The 27,100-nt window shown below is 40.5% G+C and overlaps 1 protein-coding gene across 1 annotated transcript in view; it reads right to left on the reverse strand.

Annotated features, from left to right (window-relative positions):
- The window catches only part of gcgra (glucagon receptor a), a 35,242-nt gene extending 18,040 nt beyond the window's left edge, over positions 1 to 17,202 (reverse strand). Inside the window, exon 1 of the mRNA XM_070981761.1 lies at positions 16,928 to 17,202. The gene's annotated coding sequence lies outside the window, so the exon portion shown is untranslated. The remainder of the gene's footprint in view (positions 1 to 16,927) is intronic.
- Between the last annotated feature and the right edge of the window lie 9,898 nt (positions 17,203 to 27,100).

Below are 27,100 nucleotides of genomic sequence, written 5' to 3' on the forward strand. Positions count from 1 at the left end.
TGAGGAAATATCTACATCATTTTTATTGCTCGTAGTGCTGAGCTGCACTCTCTTTCCTTCTGTGTGTAACCACTCACTCCAACTACACATTCAACGTGCAATTTACTTCTCAACAGCCGTGAGGCCGGCCCATGCAGGAGCCTCAACCACTGGCATCATGCGCCAATACATGTCTTTACAATCTACACCAGTAAATGCCAAGAATCAGAAGTAGAAATCAATATGGACCAGAATCATGTCTCACTGAAAGACGCTTGTGATATTCTGTCTCTCCCAATGCATGAAAATGGAAGTGGATGAAAACACTGCAATGATTTGATGGTACAAGTGTACCCAATTAACTGGTAACTCGGTATAGACAGAACAAAATCAGTCCATGGTAATTTCAGGCGGTTTGGCAACTTGCATCACACAAAGCCAGACGGGAAAACATTGTGTGTAAGCCAAGAACATCAGTGCACGCAGATCAACACAGGCAGAGTAACTAAGTCAGTTCTTTACTTAAGTACAATTTTGAGAGACAGCACCAATTCCAAGAAATTTGAGATGCTGTGTAAAAAATAAATAAAACAGAATGTGATCATTTGAAAACAGTACAAAGACAATATGGCGTTTGAACTCATCAACTTCATTGATTTTTGTAAACATATGCTTATTCTGAATTTGGTAATTATAGTAAGTTAGTAGCAGGCGATAGTATCATGATTGGGAATGAAAGGGGCATCTTCGAAAGGCCCTGTGAGGATGGGGAAACAAGCACATAATTGTTTAAAACAGCACATAGATGATGAAGACGTCAATCAATCTTCACGCTGCTATGCAAGAGGTCTAATTATGCAAGAGGAGTGAAAACACCTGTGTGGACAGACGATAGGTGTTTACATGCAAAACATTTCATCGCTTTTAAAATACGGTACTATATCATTGATTAAACCAACCATGAAAAGTACTCTACCAGCTAGACCAGCTACGACATTAAAATGCTCCTTATACTTATATGCATTGGTAAAAATCTGAAATATTTCGAATGCAGGAGTGCATTGCCGCTTTCACTCAAGTAAAGCATTTGAATAATTCTTCCACCGGCACAAATAGGTAAATAATCACAAGCCATCAGTGGCCTCAGCACAACAATGCTGAACTGTCTGAGCATCAGAATGAGGGATCACATCCAACCTGAACCAATTCAGCTCCTGACAATGTTTAAATCTAGTCTGGTGCTGCTTCATGAATTCATCAGGGCAACAAATGCAACCCAGTGAGTTATGACCGTATATTTGTACAAAAATGAAACAGCATATAAAGCACAAAACTCGTAAAGCATTTCAGAGTTTGTCTCCCGAGAATCAAAATAAGAGTTTTTCCACAGTAATAAATCTCCCTGTGACATTCTCACCAATTGCCTGAGAATTGGTATAAACATGCGAGCAAGGAGTGAACGCTGCAATTTCACCTGTCAACACTTAGACGGTAGTGTGACAAGTCAAACAAACTGATTCAGCTGTCTGCAAATAGAAAACAGTCCGTTTACTGAAAGCGTTATCTGTGCCAAAAGAGTATGGTGAGGCTGTTCAGTTTGTGGTGTCAACAGCCTTTTATGCGAAAGGATGTGGCTTGATAAACAGCTAAAGTGATGACTATTTCCCGACAGCTGAGTGATTGAATGACCCTGCTTTCATTCCAGTAAAAGTCAGGATTGGGACTAAAACAAGAGTGTCCTGGTCGCCTTTTTCTTTAAATAAGACTGTCAGTGGCTTTGTTATGATGCACTGACAGTGTACAACTTCAGTTACTACTAATAAGGGCTCAAGTTCAGGGACAGAAGCCACTATCTGACAAACAAACACTGTTATCAGAACAAGACCATACGATAAACCTGCCTAATTAGGTCCAATGGGGATCTGTAAAGGCAAATAAACAAATGCAGAGCTTAAAGACAGGGAAAAAAACATTTTGATGTATCTGGATGCAGTTTCTGCCCAAGCAAAATATAACATTACTATTCAAACAAATGCAAAGCTGGAAGAAAAAAAATAATTTGACAGAGTCACAAAGCAGATCTTCACAGAGGAACAATCAACACTTTCATGAGGACATTTGACACGCAGATTGGCATCAGCTCGTTCTTACGCTAATGAGACTGCTCCTGTTGGGTCGTGCATGTGCTGTATGACTTTTGGGATTGTAAGAAATTCCACAAACAGAAATGAGAAACGAGGCTCTGCAACAAAACAAATAAAGACAGATACAGTGTAGAGGGAAAAAGACTTACTTGACTTCCTTTCAGTGCGGCCACATTCAGAGATATTCCCACAAACAACCCTGTGCAGGGTGTCTGACCCTTACATGTTTAATCTGCTGTACTGTATATGTTGAACAGAGGAATTCACACACACACCTCCAGCAGTGGCCCCTGTATTATTCAATGTTTATGAAGTAACTCCAAATAGACCTGCTGAATTATGAAAGCGCCTGGGTGATCCCTACACCATGTCTCATCCACCTTGTATCCATGCAGCTTTATTCTACACTGAGTTCTTATGGATGCTGGCAGGCAGTGTTTATGTGCAGTAATCCCCCCGTCTTATACAGCAACGAAGCTGCACAGCATCGTGGAACAGTGGAACCCAAACATAGATACACCAAATCACCTAAATCTTATTTAGCAAGGCAGTCCAGTCCACTAAAAAAAAGCAAAAAATGACATCATTTACGAGGGAAAAGCTGCAGGGGAAGAGGCTGCAGCTCCGAGGCTGCACAGACTGGGAACATTTGAAAAGTGGTAATTAACCCTAACCCAGGTACAACATTAATGGACTTGCAATACTGATCAACATTCATGACAAAAAAAAAACAAAAACATCAGTTCATGTAAAGAAGGTCAAGTAAACAATAAGCACAGCCAGTGAACGGACTCCGTATGCTTCTTCTGTTTTTGTCAAAACAGTCACTGTCATACAACACATGTCCTCCTGTGCAGCAGGAAAGAGAGACATGATACAAGCACTTATGAAGTGCATGCTGGTTCAACTGGAATAAAAAGGAAAAGGCTGGTATTGTTTTCATTATTATCACTAAATAACCTTAGGGGCTCATATCCAACAATGAATCTATCCCATTAACAAGTGCTGTCTATGTGGCCTCAGTCTGATGTATACTCGGAAAATCTGCCAGAACTTAATTGCTATCCAAAACGAAAGCAAGGGCGTCACGCTGAATGACAAAGTCCTTAGATACAATGACGGCTTCTTTGCTTATTCTGAAACAAGACAACATCTGCATTTCAATCTCATGCACTGAGAGGAAAAAACAGCTCTGACGATGTTCATTATCATGACAGAAACACAGTGCTGAAAAGCAAATGTACGCACGGGTGACACTTAAATGCAAAGTATGTCATTTCTGCCACTCGGGGCTTCATGAAAGCCATCATGAAAACATAAGCTGACTTCACTCATGCAGAAATGTTCACAGACAAGGTAATGTATTAACATTACGTTTAGTCACGTTTGCCGACTACTTCAAGTACAGCGTTATGGCTATTGTGTGTGTTTTTAGATAGCATGTATGCTGGAAGTGTATGATAAGACACAGAATGCTTGTTAACAAGTTAAACCCATGGTTGAATCTGGTGGATTTGTACGATTTGCTGATAATAACAAAAAGATAAAGTAACACCAGCCTTATCTTGTAATTTCCAGGAAAAGGTTATGAATTAACATTCCGCTCAACAAAAGATTTTCCCAGCTGGTTGCTTACATTCTAACCTTCAGGCTACTACAGTGATATGTGTGTGTGTGTGTGTGTGTGTGTGTGTGTGTGTGTGTGTGTGTGTGTGTGTGTGTGTGTGTGTGTGTGTGTGTTCCTCACAGCTGACAGTAAGTTATTCCAAGCAGCGAAAAAGAAGATCCCTGCTGCACTTGTGTTAACGTATTAATGCAAATTCTGGCTCAGGGGATGTTGATGATGACTTCATCGCCTCCTGCACTATAACCATAAGAAGACGTTCAAGTGGTTTAAAGTTGTAAATCTTAATGTGCGCATTCCTTCAGTGAAATACAAAGTAAATCGAAGTGATTTGTCTTGATTTCACTTGGCTCCCACATCCCTTCCTTTTTTTTATCGCTCCCATTCCTCCTCTGGGTTAGCTCACTCCATTTCCCCCCTCCTAGCATCTGTTATCCTCAGTCTAAATGAACACAAGTCCTTACTACCACTTGCCAGAGAAAGCAAAGCAACTTATCTGCCGCTCCATCTTCTCGGTTATACACACATTATGCTCTGCTGCTCTCCCTCGCTCATCCCTCAACACACCCACACAAACACACACTTGCTGTAGATGCTTAAAGCCATCATTATGTAAACTTTGCCTCGAGTGCTTTGTAATGCTCCCAAAATAATTTCAGCTTGCCAGCGGTGTCTCCTTTGAGTTTTTCATGCATAGCCAAGTTGCTGTTGTGTTGTTGAGCTACTTGTTAGTAACAAGAAAGCCAAAGGTGGTCAGTGTGTTTAACCTTAAAGAGCCGTCTGCGCCACACAAAGCTCGTCTGAGGCACCTAAAGCAGCTATGCGACCGCTTTTGTTCTGTTCAGAGCCGCAGAGATACCGAAATAGGCCTCAAGTGTCATTTATCCTCCCATGAAGAGCTGTGGGTTTGTTTGTTGCGACTGACCTCACTTGTGAATGAATTAACCACACAAGTCCAGTTTGCAGGAACAGACGTTATCTACAAACACAAAACAAAGAGCTCATCCATGAATGTGGACTGTGTCGTAAACTGTCATTCAGTCATTTAATTAGGCGGGCTAGACCGACAGCGTTATCACTCCCCATGTCTGTGCACTGGAGATGTGGTTTATAGGCTACAAAATAACATACAGCATCTTGCCTCTCATCACTGAGGAGGACTGACGTGCACTGTGCAGCATCAAAATCTTAAGTCATTCATGAGCAAAGATGATACTAACATGTCATGCAACAGCGAGCAGCAGCATGAGCGGGGACAGGAAAGCAGCTCGGAGGCTGTAGATGTGATAACAGGCAAGAATGTTGAGAATAAATCCAGAGCCTCCGACAGCCTGTACAGTTCATCTGCTTTTTGTGCCACTGTAATACAGTCATGCCACTATAATATGTGACTATAGTTGGCTTTATGCAGTTCATTCTAAGGCACCAAATAACAATTATAAAATGTGAGAAAATAGAATAAAAGTGTCCAAGCAGATGTCTTCAAATGTCCGGTGTTATCTGACCAGCAGTCCAAAACCATAATACACTTTATATTCTTTTTAATGCATGGACAAAACAATAAAATGCAATAAAGATCAAATCATTTTTTTCAACTTGTTGAAGAATTTGCTTTTGCATGTCAAAGAAACAAGAGGAAAAACAGTTATGCAAAAACCTGTGGGTGAAAAAACAAATCTGTTATTTGTTATTTTTGATAACTTTAAATACTTGTTTAAATACTACTTTTCGATGCGTGAGGCACATAAAATCTGATACGTTTTAGATAAAACCTGGTAAATAGAGTAATGTATAGGTAGTGTAATAGACAGTCTGCTGTAATACAGCTGATGCAGAGATGCTTTCATACAGTTGCGTCACGGCTGCAGTTGTGTCAGCCTACAAAGACACAGCTGTTAGAAACATTTAGATGCTATGTAAGGGAGGTAATGTAATCAGCAAACAGAGACTAATTAGGCAGTAAAACAGATGAGCACACAAATATACACATGCACACACATACACACATCCTTGTATGTCTATCTTTAAGAGGACCCTTAACTGACTACTTCACTGCAGGTCCACTCGCCCTTTACCACCTTTACATTAACAGAATTCTGATTTTACATCTAAAGCCTAAAAAGCTAATTGTTTCTAACATAGACACACACATTTAAGCACATTTGACACTACAGTATCACCGCTGTAGATGGATTTTTCTAGTTTAAAGCTTTTCCAAGATGTTACACTGTGTACCAATGAAGGCCAAACAGTGTAGAAGAGGGCATACAGAGAGGTGGGGTTAAAACACAGGTGACTGAATAAAAATGTCTGTCATCCACTTGGTCATGTTTGCAAATAAGATCTGTAGTGCTGACAGCCAAAGTCTGAGGCTGTCATGAGCTTTTCAAAGACCCCCAGGAGCTCAACTGTGGAGGGAACAGTCCATAGCAGCAGTGTGCTGGTGTGTAATGAATATTCGATATGTTTAGGTTATGACAACGCAGCTCAGCGAGAGGAGGAGAGCTCAGTTGATGGCAGCTCTATAAAGGAGAGGAGGAGAGAGCTTTAGAGGTGAGGTGGCAGGTATGAATCACCACACAGAAAAGAAGAAGGCAGCCAGTCAGTCAAGTGAGGGGTGGGGGGGTCATGAAAGAAAAATAAATGCCTTGACAATGCTAGGTTCTGTAAGCTTATACACAGCAAATGAGATGATACGTCTTATCTGTTTTACATATAAATCCTCACCTGGAGTGTTCACCAAATTTTAGAAACACTGCTGATTTGACATGTCTCATTATTAAACAATGCTTCGCTATCAGCATAATATGAAGGTTTAATACATCAACTTCCTTCTCAAACTGTTTTTATCATTCTGTTATTGTTTCCCTGACATGGCTCTAGGGATGTGAAAGCAAAGTAGGTATGTCTGGCACAACCTACTTCCAAGAGGGATGGAGATGGGAAAAAAGTCTGAGGACTCCAAAACTCCAGCAACACTTCATCAGGGACCCTGATGAAGTGCTGAATGTGATGACATTCCCATCAGTCTCTGCTGTACTCTGCTGGTTGTCAACATTTAAACCAACAACGGTTTTGGTAATCGATTAATCGGTTTGAGTACGTTTTTTTCGGTCACTTTGAATGTAGCACTGTGAATGCCTTCCAGGAGAGACTGTGCACTATTCCCACATTAAAACGATACAGGGACATCATTCACAGAGCTTTCTTTTGCTGCTTTTTCAAAGCAGAAAGCAATATTTCAATGTTTCTCACAGACGTTTTTGTACAGAGGGTTGATTAAGTCACCAAAACCAACACTTCGCGTTGTGGGTGTTTCCTGTATTCTTGTGACAGCCCTCAGCAGGGAGTGTGAGTGTGTGTTACATGGGGATGGAGGTCAATGTCTCCCGCTGTGTACACAGCGTTTGGAGGCCCATATCCAGCCCCTCAGGTCAAAAACACACTGACATCAGCAGTATCTTCAGTGACGCAAGAGGACATGTTGTTTTTAAACTCCCACCAACAATCAACCAAAAACTGAAGAGAAAGCCTTCATTCATTGAAAAGACAGACAAAATTGCTCCTCTGGAAGATATTAGTCTGACACTGTCTGCGATTCAAAAGCCTTAATTCATGTCTGGCCCTTCTTCCAAACCATTTATGTGTTAAAACACTACCAGCGAGCAGCACTGCAGCAGTGCTGACTACTGCAATCAGCTTGGAACGTCAGTGAAGAAAAATAAAAATACGTTGAAAAATCACGTAACAAAGACATTTCAAGGCTGACACTTTAAAGTTTTGAAGTTTATGACCTACTTACCTAAATTTTCACTCCCTTACAAAGAAGTAGCCGAGAAGATTAGTAACATTTTCTAATGCAGCCAGAGCACGGACTCCGTATGCATCTAAAGCCTAGTCGACACACACGCAGGTATTTTTCTAAATGGGTCATTGAAAACAGACGTTTGGAAAACTCCTTCCAGGGTGAAGATATTCAGACACTTTGCAGTGTTGACGTGTAGATGGGGAAAAACTGAGTTTTTGGCCTCTGACATGCATGCATGTCTGCATGTGCCATTATCTCCTTTGTTTACACGAGGCAATTTTGTGCAATGACGCCGCCCCAAATAGTGCTAGTACGTTTTACGTGTTTAGACATAAATGTGCAGTTACTCCTCCACTTGTATTGAGGAACAGAGGTGTCAGAATGCACAACAGAGGTCACCGCTGCATAATACATCACTCACATGACACAGACTCAGTCACATCCTTACAAATTCTAGAATGCCTCAGACTTCTAGTTACAGGTAGCCGACCAGATGTTGCTTATTTCAGGCATCTGATTGGCCAACAAGGCTTTAGGACTGGAGTTCTTGCTGCATGTTGGTTTGGCACACTCTTAACAGTGCTTCAGTTGTATTTTTGAAAATGGGAAAAGCTAATTTAAAAATAAAAAAAAATAAAAATCTGTGTACTTGTGGACCAGGTATGAGTGGTATCAATCGTCTCATCTAACTCTCAGGAATTGAAGGTTTTTTATATCACATCCAGTATTTAAAAAAGATGAGAAGAGTAACAGCAACATGTGAATATTAGTCTATATCTAATGTCAAACAACACATGCTCTTTTCTTTTCTGTATCAATAAAACAAATGGTTTTTCATCCAGATCCAGTTGTCTGTCCTATATGTTCTCATTTCATGTGCGTAAAGCCAAGATCTGAAGTTATTACACGATACAGTGAATATGAGCTTCAGGAAAGGCACTTTGTAGTATATCTCCCAGTGGTGGGAATAGTCTGCACCTTTATCCTTTGGATACTACATGTTTCTGTTGCTCATCACACATGAACTGCACTCACTCTACAGTTCAGAAAAATACATCTTCTATCACAATTCACATATGTTACTCCTGCAACCATCCAGGTAAAGCTGGAAGGAAAATAAGTCAAGAGGAAAGAGGAAAGATGGCGTATTTTCAGGGTGGATTGTGATGATCTAAAGCTTGTTTGAACACAAAACCTCGAACAAACATGCTTAAGTCATGATCCATTTCATGAGCAATGTTTTAGTGCCGGGGCTGTTTTGCTTCACAGATGTGAGGAAGGTGTGATTAAAGCAAATGATGGAGCAATGACCCTGTTCAGACCTTATGAATCCCCCCTTACATTTTCATGTGAAAGCTTTGGCCAGCAATGTGACCACTGATTATTTTAGCCTTTGAGTTTTCTGTGTGAGTTTGATATTATTATTATTTTTTTTTTTTTAATTTCTTCACTTTGTATAAAAAGAAGCATTGTTGTTGGATGAGGACCTCATTTTCCAGCAAACTAAACTTATTTGATTCTTTCCATTCTTTCAGATGGAAAAACAACATGGTTTATCTGCCATTTTAGATATACCCATTATTTTGCTGTTTATGGGTTTTTATTCCTGCTAAGCCTTTGTAACTTTAAGAAAGATTATCATTATTTTCTAAGCTAGATGAAGGTTTCAATTCAATTCAATATTCCTTTATGAGTCCCACGAGGGGAAATTCCTAGACAGAAATTAGAGACAGAACTGTGTGACAGAAGCACATGATGTTAGATTTAAACATCAATCTGCCTTCATACTTGTGTAATTATTTCACCTTACAATGAGAATTCACAGGTCATTTGTGTGTGGCTGGAGAAAAGTGGTCATGGGAGACTCAAAGCCCATGGCAAAGGCACGGTTGCGACAGTTTCCAGTTGAGCAGTCGTTGAGATAAAGCGACTGTTGTTTGTGCTCTGTACTGTGATAATAGGCCGTGTTGGGGAGCAAAAGGAGCTGCACTTGACCCTCGACCCACACACGTTGCAAGGGAGGAGGGGGTATTTTTAGTGCCTCACCAGCGTAGATCTGAGCAAACAGAAAATGGCTCAATACCGTTACCTCCTCCAGGGTTTACAAAGCAGTTCAAAGAAAAGCAAAACCATGTTGTGTTCTTTCATCTTTTCAAATCCTTTCCCGTACCTCTGCTGGTATTGATTCTGCTGCCATAAATCTTTTTGTTCCTGTCTCCAGCCTACATTGACATGTGTGTACTGAAGAGGAATTTACTTCTCACAGGACGGGCAAGTCAACTCCCCCACTGAGTTTGCGAGAATGCAACTATCACCTATCAAACTCTCAAATCTGATCCACAACTTGACCAACAGTCACCCCTGAACAGCCATGTGCACACTGGCCCTGTTCAGTCAACACTGGAGCATGTAGGCTGGTCATTAGTGAGTAATCATATGAGCCTGATTGTGTGATTCATCTTAGAGCAAGACAAGTGATGTGTTTCCATCATCACAACCCACTGACTTCTCTCAGGCCAACATGACTTATCTGAGTCCTCAGAGATAATTCCAGTCATGACCTCCACCTGCAAAACGTGAGCTCTGATTGAATTTAATGGGCAGATTGATTGTCTGCAGAGAGCTATTTACCAACGACCTTAAGAAGTTTGAGTATAAACATATGGAGGCAGCTCTAAATTTTTACTGGTCCACATCTGTTTCCCGTCGGCTTTGACTCCCTTGTCTTTTTCATTTTATATAATCAGTGGTGTCGACAGTTTAGTTATCGGGACTTCAAAATGCGGTTTGGATTTTTATTTAGACAAAATCTATAACTTTAAAAGAAAAGATAATTACAAACATTTCTGTTTTTTATTATAGATTCTTTCACTCTCATCAGCTCTGTGTGTTCTGCAATGCTCAAAGCACAACATTTTTAAGTCAAACTTAAATGAGAAGAAATCAGTTTGGAGCAGTGAATTTTCCGTCTTGACTAATAATGCCAGTACCGTAATTTGATTGGTCTAATGTCCTTGTTATGCCCCTCTAATAATAGTTAATAAAATCACTGCAGTTCATGCAGCCACACAGGTAGTTCATCAGCTGGAGGGCCCACGTTAGCTTTTATTGGTTGGCACAGTCGTACTGTTAGTTAGTAGCTACCAGATTAGACTCAGTAATATACAGTCTGGTTATTTGGCATCACTACAACTAGAGTCATGAAAGAGAGACAGCTAACACACCTAGATGTCCCCCTTTCCATTGTGAGATGAACACAACAATTTTTGCAGGATAGAATCACAAAAAAGTCAAATGATGCAAATTATGCTAATTTTTCTTACTCGCGTCAGTTGAAAATATTGAACTTGAGCGAAAAATATCTGTACGTATTGTGGGGCTTTGTGGACTGTTGTGTGGGAAGGACCAGCAGCAGTGACCTCTACTGCCAGCTGTCATAATGTAATTAGTCTCTTCGTGCACATCGACTGCTGACTGGAGGGAAATTTACTTTTCTTCATGAACGTATGGAGAGGAGAGGACAAAAAGAAGAGAGACTGACGGGAAACAACAGGTCAGAGTCTGTGGTGAGTGCTGAGTTCACACACATCTGTCGTTGCTCGCTATCTTATGGCTAATGTACAATGAGGTATTATGGTTGTTTAGGGCAAGAAAATCATCATGCAGTCAAATTTGCACAAGATAAACACACAAGTGCAGAATTCTAACTTCTGCTTGACTTTTAAAAATAATGCTACATCACTGTATTGTGCTCAAGAAATAATAATACTTGACATGTGAAGAAAGGAATTGTTCACACTTGATTTAATAACAATCAAAATAATCCATAATTCTTCTGTCTAAACTTGTTCTCTGTAACAGCTATTCTGTAATGAATAAACAGGATTTCTCTTTGATGGATGGGTTATTTTAAAAAGCCATTATTAATGACAGCAGCATTTACAGCCAGCAGGTATTGATTTAAAGTAATGGGTAAATGAATCCCTATAATCCCCTTTGCAGCATCAGCTCCAACTATCAGACAGTCACCTCTGAACCTCGTAATCCTTATACTATTCCTGGTGGGACTTTCATGAACTGATTGAGCAAAAACAGGAGAGATATGATTGAGGGAATGCAGTGAAGCTCTTACTGTACCAAGAATTAAATGATGCAATGTCTTCTGACTGTGGCAAGACTAAAACACAAATACATTAAAAGACATTTTGAAACCACTTTTCAGCGCCTTTTTTTGACAACAGCTTAAGCTCAAGAGCTGATTCCTTTTGACCACCGCTGCAGAAAACATTCAACCTGTTCTCTTCTGGCATGTCAGTTTGATTAATCTTGTCGTTTCCCCACAGCAGAGCAGGCAACATCAAAACATTGTCTGGATTTGTTCACAGGGGCAGGAAGGTAAGCTGCTGGCAGCCACTCAGGCCACAGTCAGTGACGGAATGTGCTGCACTTCATATCTGATTCTGGTTCTGGTACTGAGCGGAGAACATGGAGGAAAGGCAACAGATGCTGCCCAGAGGTCAGAGAGCCACATCAGAACAATGCTCAGATGAGCTGAGAGGGAAACGGTTTCATCAACAAAGAAAAAAGAACGCAATCTGCTCCGCACTAATGAGAAGAAAACTAACGACGCAACAAGGCAGCCGTGGCTGAAACAGTAAACTCCATGAAGAAACGCTGACACGTTCAGCCTCACTTACGTTATATCTCAATAAAAAGAGCTCGTGCTCCACTTTCACAAGCAATTTTCTCTTGCTGTAGCAAGTGTATCTGTGTATTGCTCTATAAACACAAAAAGGTAATTTGATCTTCCTCTGAAGGTGAAGAGCTTGTTTCTAAGAGGTTTCATGACAGGTTTCATGACTGCTTCTGGCACGCTGTTAGGTGTACCTGGGGAGATTTAATAAACTCTTATCAGTTTAACCCAGCACGTGCCTGAAAGTTGGATAGCAAAATCACCCATCAACCTGTGGCTCGAAGCAACATGGGAGTCGATTTCTATTCAATAAGCAGTAGATGTTTCCTGCCGCTAACAGGAAGGGATCGGTTTTGATGCTTCCTGTTCAATTGTGTATATAACAACTGTGTATCTGTGCGTATACAGTGTGTGTTTATGTGTGTTCTGTATGTGGCTGCAAAAAATGTCGTCATCAGTAAGTCATTTGGGCTTCAAATGAGTCATGAAATTCAGTTTTATTTATTTATTTTGAGAACAGGATAAATCAAGCCAGTTTTGAACTTATTCCTATGATTAATGTAAGTGTTTAAAACATGTGCTTGCTGATAAAATTGAATATCTTTGACCCTTCTGGATGGTTATTAAAAAAAATGAAAAAAAAAATCTTTTTAAAATGACTGCCCTTTGTCTTCTTTTTTTTTTTTTTGATCACCTGGTCCTTTTTGTCTTTACTCATGAGTGCATAGCTTACAGTTAAGTACGTGTGTACAGACAAGGTGTTATGAGCTGGATGGCACACAGGGCTAAGTGGAGCCCGGCGGCGGTATCCATACGGACCCTTACGATCCAGAGTGACAGCTCTTTGTAGTTGAAGCTATTCTTAGCCCTCCTCCCATTGTGGGGGTCCATTTGAATCGGAGCCTGCACAGCATCAAGCGACCTCTGTGGTCACTTAACGGGGTGGTGACACCTACACTCCTGCTCACACCTGTGCTTCACACCATCACAGGCCTTCACCCTGCAGAAGATCTTCTGATTGTCTCTCTTTAGTTCTGTCTCTTTTCTGTCTCGCTCAGTCTCTCAGAGATTTAACTTGTTTTTATCTGTAGGTCTCTTGTCTGTGCCTTTCTCTCTTCCACTGTCAGGTCTATTCTCTATGCTACAGGCAAAGAAAAGTATACAGCAAGAAACAAGCAAAGCCACTGTGCTGCTCTCTTCTCATCTATCCCTCTCTCTCTCACTCTCAGCTTGTTAGATGGCTCATACTCAGGAAACCACAAAAGGCAGAGATATGTTAAGGCTGTCCTCTCTCTTCCGCTCTCAAGCGCCAAGTCTTCCTTTCGTTCACTTCTCTTTGACCTCAATCCCACAGCATGCCAGTTATGTACCATCACAGACCACCCAAATACATTTTCAACTGTTAGATAAAAAACGTTTCTTCTCTCTTTTCAGTGTTAAATACTAGACTGACAGACTATCCTGAAAACATAAATCAAAAATGTCAAAGCAATTGGTGTCAAATACACCACAGTGCAACCAACAGTGGCAATCAACTGTGACGACGTACTGTGCACAGTATTCTGACATGTGTCCTCCCATTCTTTGATTTGTCTCTCACTGAATGTCTTCGCCATATTTTCCCAGCAGCCACAGTAACCACAGACAGAAAGCTGACGTATACGGACAGGATAACTCGAATCAGCAAGATACGGGTCAAAGATGTACAGGACAAGCCAAATGTTCGCGAGCAAGGAAAGTTTAAACTACTACTAAGTACTGTATATGTCCATTTGACCCGGAAGCCTCTTGCTTGTATAAGGGACCGTGTGAAAATTATATGGGGAGTCTGGAAGCATAACTGAGTGTAGCCTCAATCGTATAAAGGAAGGGACCGTGTGAAAATTATTAGGAGAGGAGAGTAGTTCAGAAAAAGAAGAGGACATTATATTTTTTCTTTGTTTAATGAGGTAATCTGACTTTTTTGGTTTATTTTTCTCATCCTTAATTGATATGTCCTTACTTTTCAAGTAGATAAATTGTGACATCAGATGTTAACTTGCTTCTAAAAGGTGCACTGTGGTTAAACTGGGGACCACCATTAAACAAGCTGCACCAGTTTAAGCCTGATATATTATTTTGACATGTGTACTGGATGTTGTAATTCTTCTCTAAGTCAAGACAAAAGCCAAAGAAAACATGGTGAGGGTCTTCTTTTTTTGTGAAATAATATAAGGATCAGCCAATTCAGTCCCTTACTGAGCTGTAAAAGTTTCTTTTCTTAAAATCACTTGACTCCAATATAGAGTCATATATTTAAGTTAAACCTTAATGACTAGCTGTCCCTTGTGCTGTCGCCGTGTGCGACACAGCGTGCAAGTCACCTGTAGCCACGTGTCATCTCTGCTGGTAGAACTGTACATGTACAACCCCACAAGACATCATTAAATCTCAGCAGTGGTTTGCAATGTGATAAAACAACTAATGTGACTGTTTCATGCACATAAATTTCCAACAAGCATAGCTTGGCCCCAGGTTCCTACCGCCCACCGTAAGCACACTCACACCTTGATGACAAATCGCAGCTGAGATGTACAAAATTAAACACACAGAGGAAGTAGATTGGTGTGATTTAAATATCAATGCATCTTTTCTCACATGAACTCTGAGGGGAACAGAATGCTTATTCAAAGCTGATAAAGCCACGACACAGTGGAGCAGCCTGTCTTCACTGTTGGAGCTGGAGCTGGAGCTGAACTGTCTCATATGGAGCACGGTGCTGACAGATAGGACTCTGGAGGGTGAAAAGATCAGAAAGCACTCGCTGTTTTCAGTTTCAGCTCCTTGGAAGCGAATCCAGTCTGAGTCATTTAGCTGGCGAGCTTTTTAAATGCACAATGTGCAGCATGCACGTAAGGATCAAATATGTAGTGTATGTAACCTCTTAGCAAATGCTACCCCTTAATGTCATATCATCCTTCAGTATCTTCAGCCACATACATAATAGAACTCTCACCTGGGAAAGGTTCACCCTGCTGATTGCAATAGCACTTAGAAAGCAGGAGATTACCCTTAAGCATCACAAAACTGCACTAATAAGTATTTTGTATGCATTGAAGCACCTGTGCGGCCCGCTAATGTTTACACATTACCACAAAAGACGACATACAGTCATCACTCATTCATGGAGTGCACCTGTATGCACAGGGGTGATGCCGCTGCCTCAGCAAGAAGCTCTGCTATCACTGCAGCAGATGTGTTGTGGTAATAATGAATATGTTTGTTTAGTTACGTGAGGAGTGTTTACCTGACAGGAGGCACGTTTGTTAGCAACCCTCTGTACAGTGGATTACAAGATGCACGGGGGACATGGAGCCCACATGTTGCTCTCTCACTGGCGTGATGCTGCCCAAGTGGGTCTAATTAGGTTCAAAATCACTCGCAGACAATTAATTCCCCCAACAATTAAATTCTTATGTATTCAGTGTTTCAATGTACACAGAAAAGCACTGATGTGTTTATTCTGTCTGGTACATGATTAGACGCAACATTTTTCTAATATAGAGCACAGGATGCCCTCAGTACATGGGTACAGTACATTAAAATTGCAAAGTCAAAGTTATCGTAAAATCAAATATTAAAACAATAAATAAACTATTTGTGATGTTAAATATTTGTTTAAAGTCACTTGAGGCGTACATAGTCACAATTCCGTTATAGAAATAGGGCAAAATAACTCAATTAATTATTCAAAACAATGTTTGTTTTTGTCTCACAATCCTAAAGATGTCCATTATTTCCAGTCTGTAGTGCAAATTGCTTCTGATCTTGGGCTTGTTTCTGTTTGACTGAGCTGGAGAAGTCTGAGATCTCATTATACAGTGCGCAGGATGGACACACTGAAAGCATGACCACAGAATGCAATGCAACAACACTTCAATTTATTACAAGTTAACTTACAAGATACAAAAAAAATCTCACCTTTCATCACAAAATGTCGTTGCATTTATAGTATTTGCTGCATTCTGCCATGCTGCAGGTTTTAGTGTTATCCCTGTGCAGCCTAATTCATTTTTGCTCCTAATTAAGCAACGACATTACTGTGTAATAGAGTACATTCCACAGAGGCAGACACGTGCGTCAAGTTTTGTTTACTAAAAGAAATATATTTCCTTCATACAGCCATAACTGATTGGAATTCAAGCAGTTAAAGAAATTGTGTTTCACCAAACTCATTAGGAGCCACATAAATCAAAACGCTGGCATGTTAAACAGACATTTTGCGGTATATAAAACGTGAACTTAGTAAACAGTGCTTTACTGTATTCGTGCACAGCACAGAGTCACATTCAGCTGGACATCCACCTAACTAAAACACACTTTGCAGACCGGGCAGCAGACCAAGTGCAGATTACAGATAGAGGATGGTTTAGATAACACGGCATTTGAACAGAAGCGATAAGTGACACTAAAGTGCAGTTGCTGGAATTCAGAAAACGATTCCAGTAATGAAACTGAGTCCAAACGAAGAATCCAAAGTCCATGTAATGACTAATGTGGCTCTCAGTAATAAGTGTAAAACGCTTGTTAACATATCTTCAATCTCTCTGTGAAGTCACATTTGTTTGGACATTTCAGTTCACCTGAAGCGCGTGTGGAAACATCATCAGACTGCATGAAAGGAACACGCAAAGGCTTACCGCTGACAGCACGGGATTCCTCTTATTTCCCCAGTCTGGACTTCACTGCTGCTCATCTTCTGAGCCGCATCTGGCAGATGATATTTCCTCTCACTGCAAGTGGCTCCGCTGTAATCCAACTTTCAAAATAAATTAGCGCCTGATTCGTTCAGCTCCGTTAAAAAGTCCTCTGCTCTGCTGTGTGGCGCTAAGTAAAAGGGTTTAAACGAAAATGTCATTAAAAAGTAGCGCAGGCGGTTTTACTCTGTGGTCGCAGTTGGCACCGGTGGCTGAGTGAGCGCGAGCCGCTAAATTACGCTCCTTGTAGGCCTACCCGCGTGACGTAACGGGGGTGGGGTGGGGGGTATCTAAACCCAGGGTTAGTGGGGTGCCGACCTGTGTGTGTGTGTGTGTGTGTGTGTGTGTGTGTGTGTTTATGATAATCATACTTTATTTTAACATTTATTGTAGGTGTTTGTTTGTTTGTTTGTTTGTTTGTTTGTTTGTTTGTTTGTTTGTTTGTTTGTTTGTTTAATATAACCTAACTACACATGCATGGAGGGGACTCAATAACTGCAATGCACAATAGTCATTGAAGGGAAAGTCAGACTTTTTGAGATTACTTGTCCAGATTTGGATGAAAACATTGTAGGCTGGGCGGCACGGTGGTGCAGCAGGTAGTGCGCGTGCCTCACAGCAAGGTCACCGGTTCGATCCCTGGGTCGGGCGGGGGCCTGTGCATGCGTGGGTTTTCTTCGGGCACTCCAGCTTCTTCCCACAGACCAAAAACATGCTCATTGGGTTAATTGGTGACTCGTAATTATCCTTGGGTGTGAGTGTGAGCGTGAATGGTTGTATGTCTTTGTATGTTGCCCTGCAATCGACTGGCAACCGGTTCAGGGTGTACCCCGCCTTCCACCCAATGACAGCTGGGATAGGCTCCAGCCCCCCCGCAACCCCGAAAGGGATGGTCGGGTATAGAAAATGGACATTGTAGGTCACTCATGTCTGAATGGTTAACAGCCTACACTGCCACCGCCAGCCAGCTAGCATAGCACTTCTAACATTCAGTAATTCATGCATTGTATTTCATTTGTGATGGTAAAAATGACACTGGCAATTTTACAGTGGGTCACATGCTGAATCAGTCACCAGACAACCAGCCTAAAGTTACTGGTCCTGCAACCAAGAAGTAGAACAGTGCACCATAATACAGCAAAAAACTGTTTTATACACTAGTAAATGAGCTGAAGAGGTGCTGTTAAGTGGATTTTACTACCTTTGGACAGAGCCAGGTGAGCTGTTTCCCCCTGTTTCTAGTCTTTGTGCTGAGCTAAGTTAGGCTGCTGGCTTACATATATACCATACAGAAAATGGCGTTGCTAGGGTCTCTTGGGGCTCCAAGCAAGAAATCCTTGCCAACTCTCTGCAAGAACATGAGCGAATTTCTCAAAATATCAAACTACTGCTTTAACAATGAATGATTTCTGGACTGAGAAGAGTTGGTTTGGTATTTTTCATCCTTTAATGGCAATGTTTGTGAAATATTCCTATAGGTACTGGCCGTGTTTTCATTAATTGACATCACTAAAGCATCATTTAATTAAAAATTTCTTCAGTATATTAATATAATATTTTAGGAGGTTTCCAAACTTCCCTCAGATTTCATAATTACTTTACTTGCTGAGTGAACTTTATCCTCTGATGTCAGCTGTCATTTTGCAAAACTGCTGTGCTTTCTTGTTGCAAGGATGTTTCACTTTTTATACTAAGCAGAACTAATGCATTTGTAAGGGGGCTTTCAGGCAGGAAAAGTTCCTTACTGCTGCTAGACAGGTAGAATTTGTTGTGATCACCACTGAAATGCCAGGTTGGAATAATCAGTGCCTTCCTCAGTGACGTTCATCTTGACCGACTCTGAATATATGTTTTAAGTGGAGAATCCATCATGTGGTCTAAGAAATGTGGACTGTGTTGCAGTGGAAAGTCAGATGGATGTGCTCACAAAGGATTAGCATGAGCGAGCTACTGAAAATGCATCAAATACTGTCAGCATTTCAGAATGAATGGGAAGTTTTATTTTTCCCACTGCAGAACCTCACAGTATGTTAACACTCACAGTCTGGGGAATTTCTTGGATTTCCTAACCAGCTAATCAATTACCTCCCCTTGCAACAAATTTGACTGCATATCGTTCTGTGAATAAAATCCCACAACGGCACTCAAATGAAAACAAGGCTGTATGCTGTTGCAGTAAATCCCTGAACAAAACACACAAACACACACTCACACACACCCATAAACATGAACTTTGGCCACAAACAGGGTTCAATAACCTTCTGCATGTGTCAATAAGCTCTGCAGAGCTGAAGCAAGAATTCTCCCTCAAATATGATATTGTTGAACAAGCTCTTCTGCCATTTCTGAAAATTTCATAAATGGCAGAAGAGCTTTAGATTTATTACTTATTGCACACCAAACCTCAGTGGATTATTCAGACATTATGTCATGCTTTATTATTCTATCTTTTCATCATGCTTGATGCATCTGAAGTGTGGCTTTCAACCTATTTACCTTCCTTAAATTTGTTAAATGATGTGAAAAGTGTGCAAGAGTACAGCTTGACTGAGAAGTGATGCCAAAACAGCCTCGAGCTCTCAGAGGCCACAGTGTCACACAAAATGCTATGATAGCATCTATATTGAGAAGTTTCTAGTTCACATGAAAATCATGGAAAGTTCAGTCAAGAGCCGGATGTACACCTTCTCCCTGTCCCCTGAGACATTGTAAATAGCAGCATCTGAATTAACCTACTGGCTTATTTATAGACTCTATATGACTTAGAATAACAAAAGCATCTTGTTCAACAACTACTTTTCGTGGCACCATCTGTATCTTTTTTATAAAGGCACTCCATAAGGAGGCAAGTTTGACAATTTAATACCAATTACTAAGACACATTCCTCCTTCTTTGAAACAACTCCTCTGGGTCCAAAATGGGCAAAATAAACTTTAAGTTTAATCACATATGTCAGAGTGGTCTGGCTGATAATAGCAAAAGCCATACAGTATTAACCAAATGAGTGTGTGCATGGGTTGGGGGTTGGTGTGCGTGGAATTTGAGTGCAGCAGTCCCCAGACCATCCAACAGAGGGAGCCATTGTGATAATGCTAACAGTGACACACAGCTTGATTCATGCTGATAATGAGACACATATAGTAATCATGAATTACTAAAATATGGCTTCTGTTGCATAAAAAGACACACAGACACAAAGGTGTTGTTCTGGTCTTCCTCTAGGCTCACTCCCCTTCTCTCTGCTGTCTCTGCCATGTCCTCACTTTCTGTCCTCATTATAGCACACACGTCTGTCTGCAGCCATTGCAAAGTTATTATTTGAAGAGAGAGATTAGTCCCACCGCAAAACGTAATGTAAATGATGGATGTATAGTTGAGACAATTATAATGTGGTCTAGTTTGGGAACATGGCTAGGTTACAAAAACAAACTCAGTCGCCAGGATAACGGAGCAGGTTTTATGCAGCTGAGTCACATATTAAAAAAGTTTGATACACTCCTAACGTACCACGGTGCACTTCATGTGGTATTTAAAGACATGGAAGAAAAAACAACTGTCCATGTTGTCAAGGTACATCAAAATAAAAAGCTAGTGCAAATTTTAATACTTGGACATCCCACTGCCAAGATAAACTAAACAAACATGCGAGCTCAGCCCAAACTGTTGTGGGAATAGTCAGCGCTGAGATGAAAAGGTCTGAAAAAGCAAGCTGACAGTGGGAATAAACAGGTGAGAGCGCAGAGCGTAGCAGCGTGTTGTGTATTTGGGTCAGCTGTGGCTTGGCATCTGGTCCCTCTGGGCCCTCAGAGACAAGCTTGTTTTCAGAGTCTGGTCACGCTCTTTCAGTCTGGCCATTCAACTGACATTTGGCAGGATCGTATTTTCCATGACAGACAATGAGATCAGTGCAGCACAGCATATAAAAATTCTTGCACAGTTTTCAACTCATAATGGCTTGTTTGTCTTCATATCATACAGTGATTGGGCAGTATCATCTGGGTTTACATTTGCAATTAATGTGCAGTACGTGTGGGTCACATTAGGCAACAGTCAATGTCATGCGACACTTCCTCATTATCTATATCTTGCATAAGCATTAAGTTTAGTAATTCACAGGACCCAAACCGCCACACCTGGAGAGGACAGGAAATCAAAAAAGGGTTGAAGTCCTTAATGGTGACTGATGACAGAAGCAAACTGATGAGTTTCCAAAACTTGAAGAGGACTTGAGGAGGAGTAGGCCAGACGAATGTAGATCCAATCTTTTCAAAGACGCAGACAGACAAGGCATGGACGGAGACAGTTGAAGGCACCTGAGCGCACACAAAAAGACAGAAGGCAGGAAGGCAGGCAAGCAGGCGAGGAAAAAAGAGCAGAAATATTTCAGAGTCTCAGTCGTTACCACGTGGATGAATGGACAATTCGACGAATACTGAGTGGAGAGCTGGTGCTTCTGTACTGTGGCAGCAGGTGAGTCTTGATTGAATGAAATGTGCCATTTTTAAAATCTGTGTATTATACAACATATTGTATAAGCACCGACCGCATACAAAAATAGAACATACTGGGAGTAAGTACCTTTTTGGAGATTCGGTGCAAGTCCATATTTCATAATGGTCTCGTTAATTCAGCGGCTACGTGAGAGAAAATAAGCTGCAAACCAAACGTATTAACTTTAACCAGCCTGACTTTGAAAAGAAAGAGCGTCCATAGTGGAAGCACTTGAGCTACTGTAGTGCTATGAGTTGAGTGATGTGAGTGGTGGAGCGACACGTAATTGAACAACACACATACATTCCCAAACTTGAGGCAACATTCGAACAGCCAATCAGTGTGTGTTTCCATTCAAGCCTGCACCCATGTGATGGCCTGAGTGTTCTTCAGCCAGATCTCCATCAGCAGTAACCGCAGGGTGTTCAGACTGAGCTGTACAGACATGCTCTTTTCTCACCCTGGTGCCTCAAACAGCCAGCTGTCCAGAGCCTGATTCCCCCCGGGGAGCCCGGGACAGAGACTGGAGTATCAGACATCCACTCTCCTTCGACAGGGTGAAGTGAAGCTACAGGACCTTCTCTGAATGAAGGCTGGGTTCATGGCACCCGGAAGAGCTTTGCTAAATGATAGAGAGGCCTCAATGGGTCATCATTATTTAAATAGTACCTTTCAGATCTGCACACATAGTTGTGCATACGTTTTTATCATTTCTAAGCAATTTATTAACAGAATAAATAGTTAATAGCGCATTGCAATGTAAGCAGATATGAGGGCATTTTATTGACAGCAGACTGGCAACATTAGCAAACAAACCCACACATTATATTTCAGACGCTGCTAAAGCCTGATTGGTGCATTGGTGTATGTGACATCACCTTTTTCCAACTGATCTCCGCCAACTTCAAACCAGTTAAAAAGAGCAAACAAAAACTGACACCTGCCATGCAGAATAAACATCTAAGTATGGCAGAAAATGTTGTTTTCATGTAAGATTACATCACCCATAAGAACGTGAATGAGAAAATGTGTTTTGGGGGCCTTTAAAGTTCACTCTAACCCATTTATCTACTTCAGTTAAAAATAAAGTGAATGTTACCATACCAGTTTTTCTGTACTGCACTGCAGAGCATCCGTCTGGAAATAACCTTTACTAACCTATACATGAATGCTAAGTAATGTTTTTTCTTTGATAGATGCTCACTCTATATGCACTGAGAGGGCGACTCCTACAGTGTGTATAATTATTCTGAGAACAGCTGCAGGTGTTTATTCCTGTGAACTATGGAGGTACAATAGTAAAGCTGGACCATGTCCCTGAGTGTAAAAATAGCCATTTGGTGGATGCCGTTATCTCCCTATTCACACATTTTCTAACAAACAAAGACACTCTTTTACTCCCTCTTGTCCCTCCTTCACCTCTCTCTTGCATGGTTCACATTACAGAGTCCTGTGAATCCAAGAAAATGTTAAAGCAATGTGATAGAGAAGCCAAACCAGACAAATCTCCCTCAATAACTTAACTATGGGTTTAATCGTTTATGTCTCCAGTAAATAATGCCAAAAAAAACAAAAAAACAAAGAATTTCCTGTCTCAAATTAATCCAAAAAGCTCTTTGTGGCATGTGTTTCTGTGGAATGAGCCTTAGAGATAGATAACCGTAACAGATCAGTCATTTAGGAATCATTACATTTCATTTCATTTTTTCATAAAGCTCCTATGATACAACGTTTCAATCTTCTCAGTATGTCTCACAGTCTGTTGCAGACAAACTGCAAAGCAATTTCTGCTCCCAAATTATTTATATATAGCAAAACATTAGATAGGTTTGGGAATATGAAACATTAACAGTTTAAAAGTCCTGAACCCTGATAGATGTGCGTCATGCTGTTGTATTCGCGGCTGGTTTGTGTTATACTGAGCTTTGTTGATGCTCATGTATTCTTTCCAGAAAATCTTGGATGTCCAAGCTCAAACATTCCGTCGTCTATATGTGGGTTTTCTGCTTTGTGGGCTTCCAAAGTGTGTTGCAAGTGGGCTGAATGAAACAAAAACAAATAATTTATGCATTGAAAATAAAGTTAGCACGCCACACATGATATTTTAACGTAAACCATAACCCTATTGTTTAATTAATTCCAATAATTTATTCAGCTGTGTTATGAAAGTGTTTTGTTTTCTTTAAACAACACAGGTCAAGAGTTGATCTGGGTTTGTCTTGTTACTCTACAATGTATTGATGCAGATTCAGGGATTCAGTTTCAGTCTAATATCAGCATTTTCAAGCATTTTTGACTCAGTCAAACTCTGCCAGTCTGCAGAAGGAGATCTGTAATTGTACAGATTGGAAATAATTAGAGTCTCAGATGGAAAGCACATTTGTATTTATGAAAGATAATCACCAGCTGCTTGCAAATCTCTGTTGTATATCCTGTCTTCAGTACAAGATGAAAACAATCAAATGCCTAATTACCCAACAGTTACAAACAGCTTAACAGTATTCAAAATTAATCCATAGCTACTGTATTGACTCAAACCATGAACATCTACTCTGTACATTAAAATTATCACTCACCCAAACACAGTTGAGTCTAACTGAGCCGCTGCTTAACTTAACAGGCACACACTGCCAGGGAAGGTAATTATGCATGAAAGGTGTAAAGAGCAGATAAAGGCACAAACACTTTGAAATTAAGGATAGCGATAATTACATTACTGCGTAATGAACTGATGCAATACACATGTCCTTTTCTGGGGGTTAGGGTTATGTTATGTTTTTTTATATGTTAAGAATTCTTAGTTAATAGCCTCTTAGTTGCAGAATAAAGCATTAGTAAGTGCTTTATAATTAGTAATAAAGAGACAAGATGCGACTAATATGCATGTTAATAAGCAGCTCTTCAATGGTGAGTATGTGTAATATAAAGTGTTACTGTGCTTTTAAGTTCTTGACTCTGTTCCTCTGGCAGGAATCGGCTAAGTGGATTTAAGAATCACAAAACACATGTCATTAAGTCACACTATAATAAGATTAAGAAGCAACTTCTAAATTAAAGTCTGGGTTGTTTGTTGATTAGCCTCCCCATGACTAAGAGGCTACAATTATGGTGATTACAGAATATTTAGAGTGGCATAATTGCAATAATGGGTGAAAAGCTGGTGGGATGCTCAAGTTTAAGCTATCCTTTGTTGAGCCACTTAGTTGTACATAATTCCTTTCCCCTGTCCATTTTGTTTGATTTCTCTCTGTGTCTCTGCTGCTTTCTCTCTCTGCTTTAGTTTTCTACTTTCACACGTCTGAAACAGTAGGTCTTTGATTGATGACGGTTTCTCCAGGGTGTGTGCTTTTACAGAAAAGTTTCAGACCATTTCTAATTCCAGCTCTCATTCTCCCGACTGCCATGACGCACGTAGGTTTCAGTCACAGCCCATTTCACGCTCACAACCACCACAGAGACCAGCAGAAAACAGCTAAAAAATAGAAAAGCTGTGTAATATTGTTTATATCTGATCATATGAGATCATTTATCGTCTTCTTTTCTCTTGTGTCTTTGGATTCCTTTCTGCTTGGCATACTGTTTCAATAAACACTGGACAACAGATTTTAGCTCCATGGATGAGCCACATAGCGTTCAGCAGCAGTCTTCTGTTCTGTCCTTTCAGGTGGTGCTCACTGCTGCGCTGCTGTTTTTCAGAGGAAAACTTAAAAAAGAAGTCATGGCTGTGTGGGTCATAAAACAACAATGATTTCATTTGTAATGATCTAATAACCAGACCAAGAGTGCAGTCATGCATGCTAGCAGCTCTGTGAGGCTGTGCTCGGACACAGTGGTGCTTTAAGCTAAATGCTAATAACTGCAGGTATAATGTTTACCATGTTCACCATTTTTAGGTTAGGATGTTAGCGTGCTAACATTTGCTTATTAGCACCAAACACAGCTTCAGGTGCAGCTTATTCATCCTCTGGAGACCATGTCTGCACAACCTTTGTGCCAATCCATTTCAAGTGAAAACTTTTCACATGTTGGTGGTGCTGAAGAAGTGTGTGTTGAAGTTGTGTGTCCGTGTGTTTACCTGTGTGTGTGGGTTGTGTATTGCAGGGTGATGGACGTTATCTGCATCTCTTTGACGCCAATGAGGCTGGAGGCATGCTGCACCTGTACTGCGGAAACTGTATTTCATGTTAACAATATATACACATACCAGATATTTTTGTAGCAGACTTAAAACATGTACATTTATTCATGAAAGTACTGATACAGTACTCATATGGTTTGAAATGTTGACCGATGCAGGTTGTGAAACACATTTGCAAACATGTTGATAATTACTATCATTACATTTTAACTGCATTATCATGTATTTATTCTTTTCTACACCTGAACAATAGGTTTCATTATGTGGTGATCCAGTGTGTGGGGATGGTTTCTGCACAGTGCACAATAACATATATTATACTTTTGTATTAATTTTATATTATGTTAACATATTACTCATATTTTAATTTTGGTTTCTTGGCTGCCTGCAGGGAAATATATGCAGATTCCCGATCCTGCCTGATACCCGTTCTGTATTCTGCCTCTCCAGTGCCCATTTGCTTGCATAAATACATCTGAGACAGGAAATAAGAGGAAGGGATTTCTTAACAGCATGACTTTACAATGTGTTTATTGTAAGATGTGACTCAACTCTCTTATAATTATATGAAGCAGTGGATGCCAGAATATGTCCAGTCCTCCAGAGTATTTTTATATAAACATATTGTTCTTGATTTAATTAAATTGAAGTAGATTTGTCCGATTTCGTAAGTTTTGTGTGGTTTGCCTCATTTGTTCGATTCTTCATAAACACATTCTCCACTGTATATGTAATTATTTCACGTCAAACTGTCTTGCTCTATGTTCCTACTTAGCCTGGCAACATGGACACTGCTGGTGATGCCAGACGATCATGTTGAGTTTTGATACAAACAGACTAAGCAGAGGGAAAAAAATGACCAGAAACTCCTCAGGAAAATGTGCTGAAGACAGAGCAGAACCTAAAATAAGAGAATAGAAAAGAGGATTATATAAAACTAAAGCTGGTGCAAGGAGACAAGAATTTTTGGATTTCCATAAATGTTGCTACAAAGGTATGCATTAATACTACATGTGCAAAACAAAAGTTTCATCTGATTGGCAGTACCTGTAGGAATTAGACTGACAGCTCTCAGACTGTCCTGGGGGACAAATTATATTATCTTTATAATGCCATGTGTCTCAAGCCCTTTTGGTGAAACCATACTTTCCTTGTCAGATATCTCAGAAGAAGAGCAGCCCGCTACTGCCCCCCCAGACTAAAAAGAGGTAAAGCAACCAAATCAGACAGTCCTCGTCTATGAGTCGCTCTCTCTTTTACACATTGACGAGACAATGAATCAAGAGGAGTTTTGTCTTTGTGCTCACATGGGAACAGAACATTGGCTTCTGTACTCAACCAAGCACAGGCTATAATGTAATCAACCACCCTGTAAAACAATCAATCTCAATACACCCTAACACATACTCACACACAGGCTTAAAGAGTGTCCTTTTCCACCCCCAGTTGTTAAGTGATGAGCACTTTTGAGGCAGTCTGCTAGCTC

Source organism: Chaetodon trifascialis, chromosome 15, assembly GCF_039877785.1.
Source record: "Chaetodon trifascialis isolate fChaTrf1 chromosome 15, fChaTrf1.hap1, whole genome shotgun sequence".
In the NCBI taxonomy this organism is placed as follows: Eukaryota; Metazoa; Chordata; class Actinopteri; order Chaetodontiformes; family Chaetodontidae; genus Chaetodon; species Chaetodon trifascialis.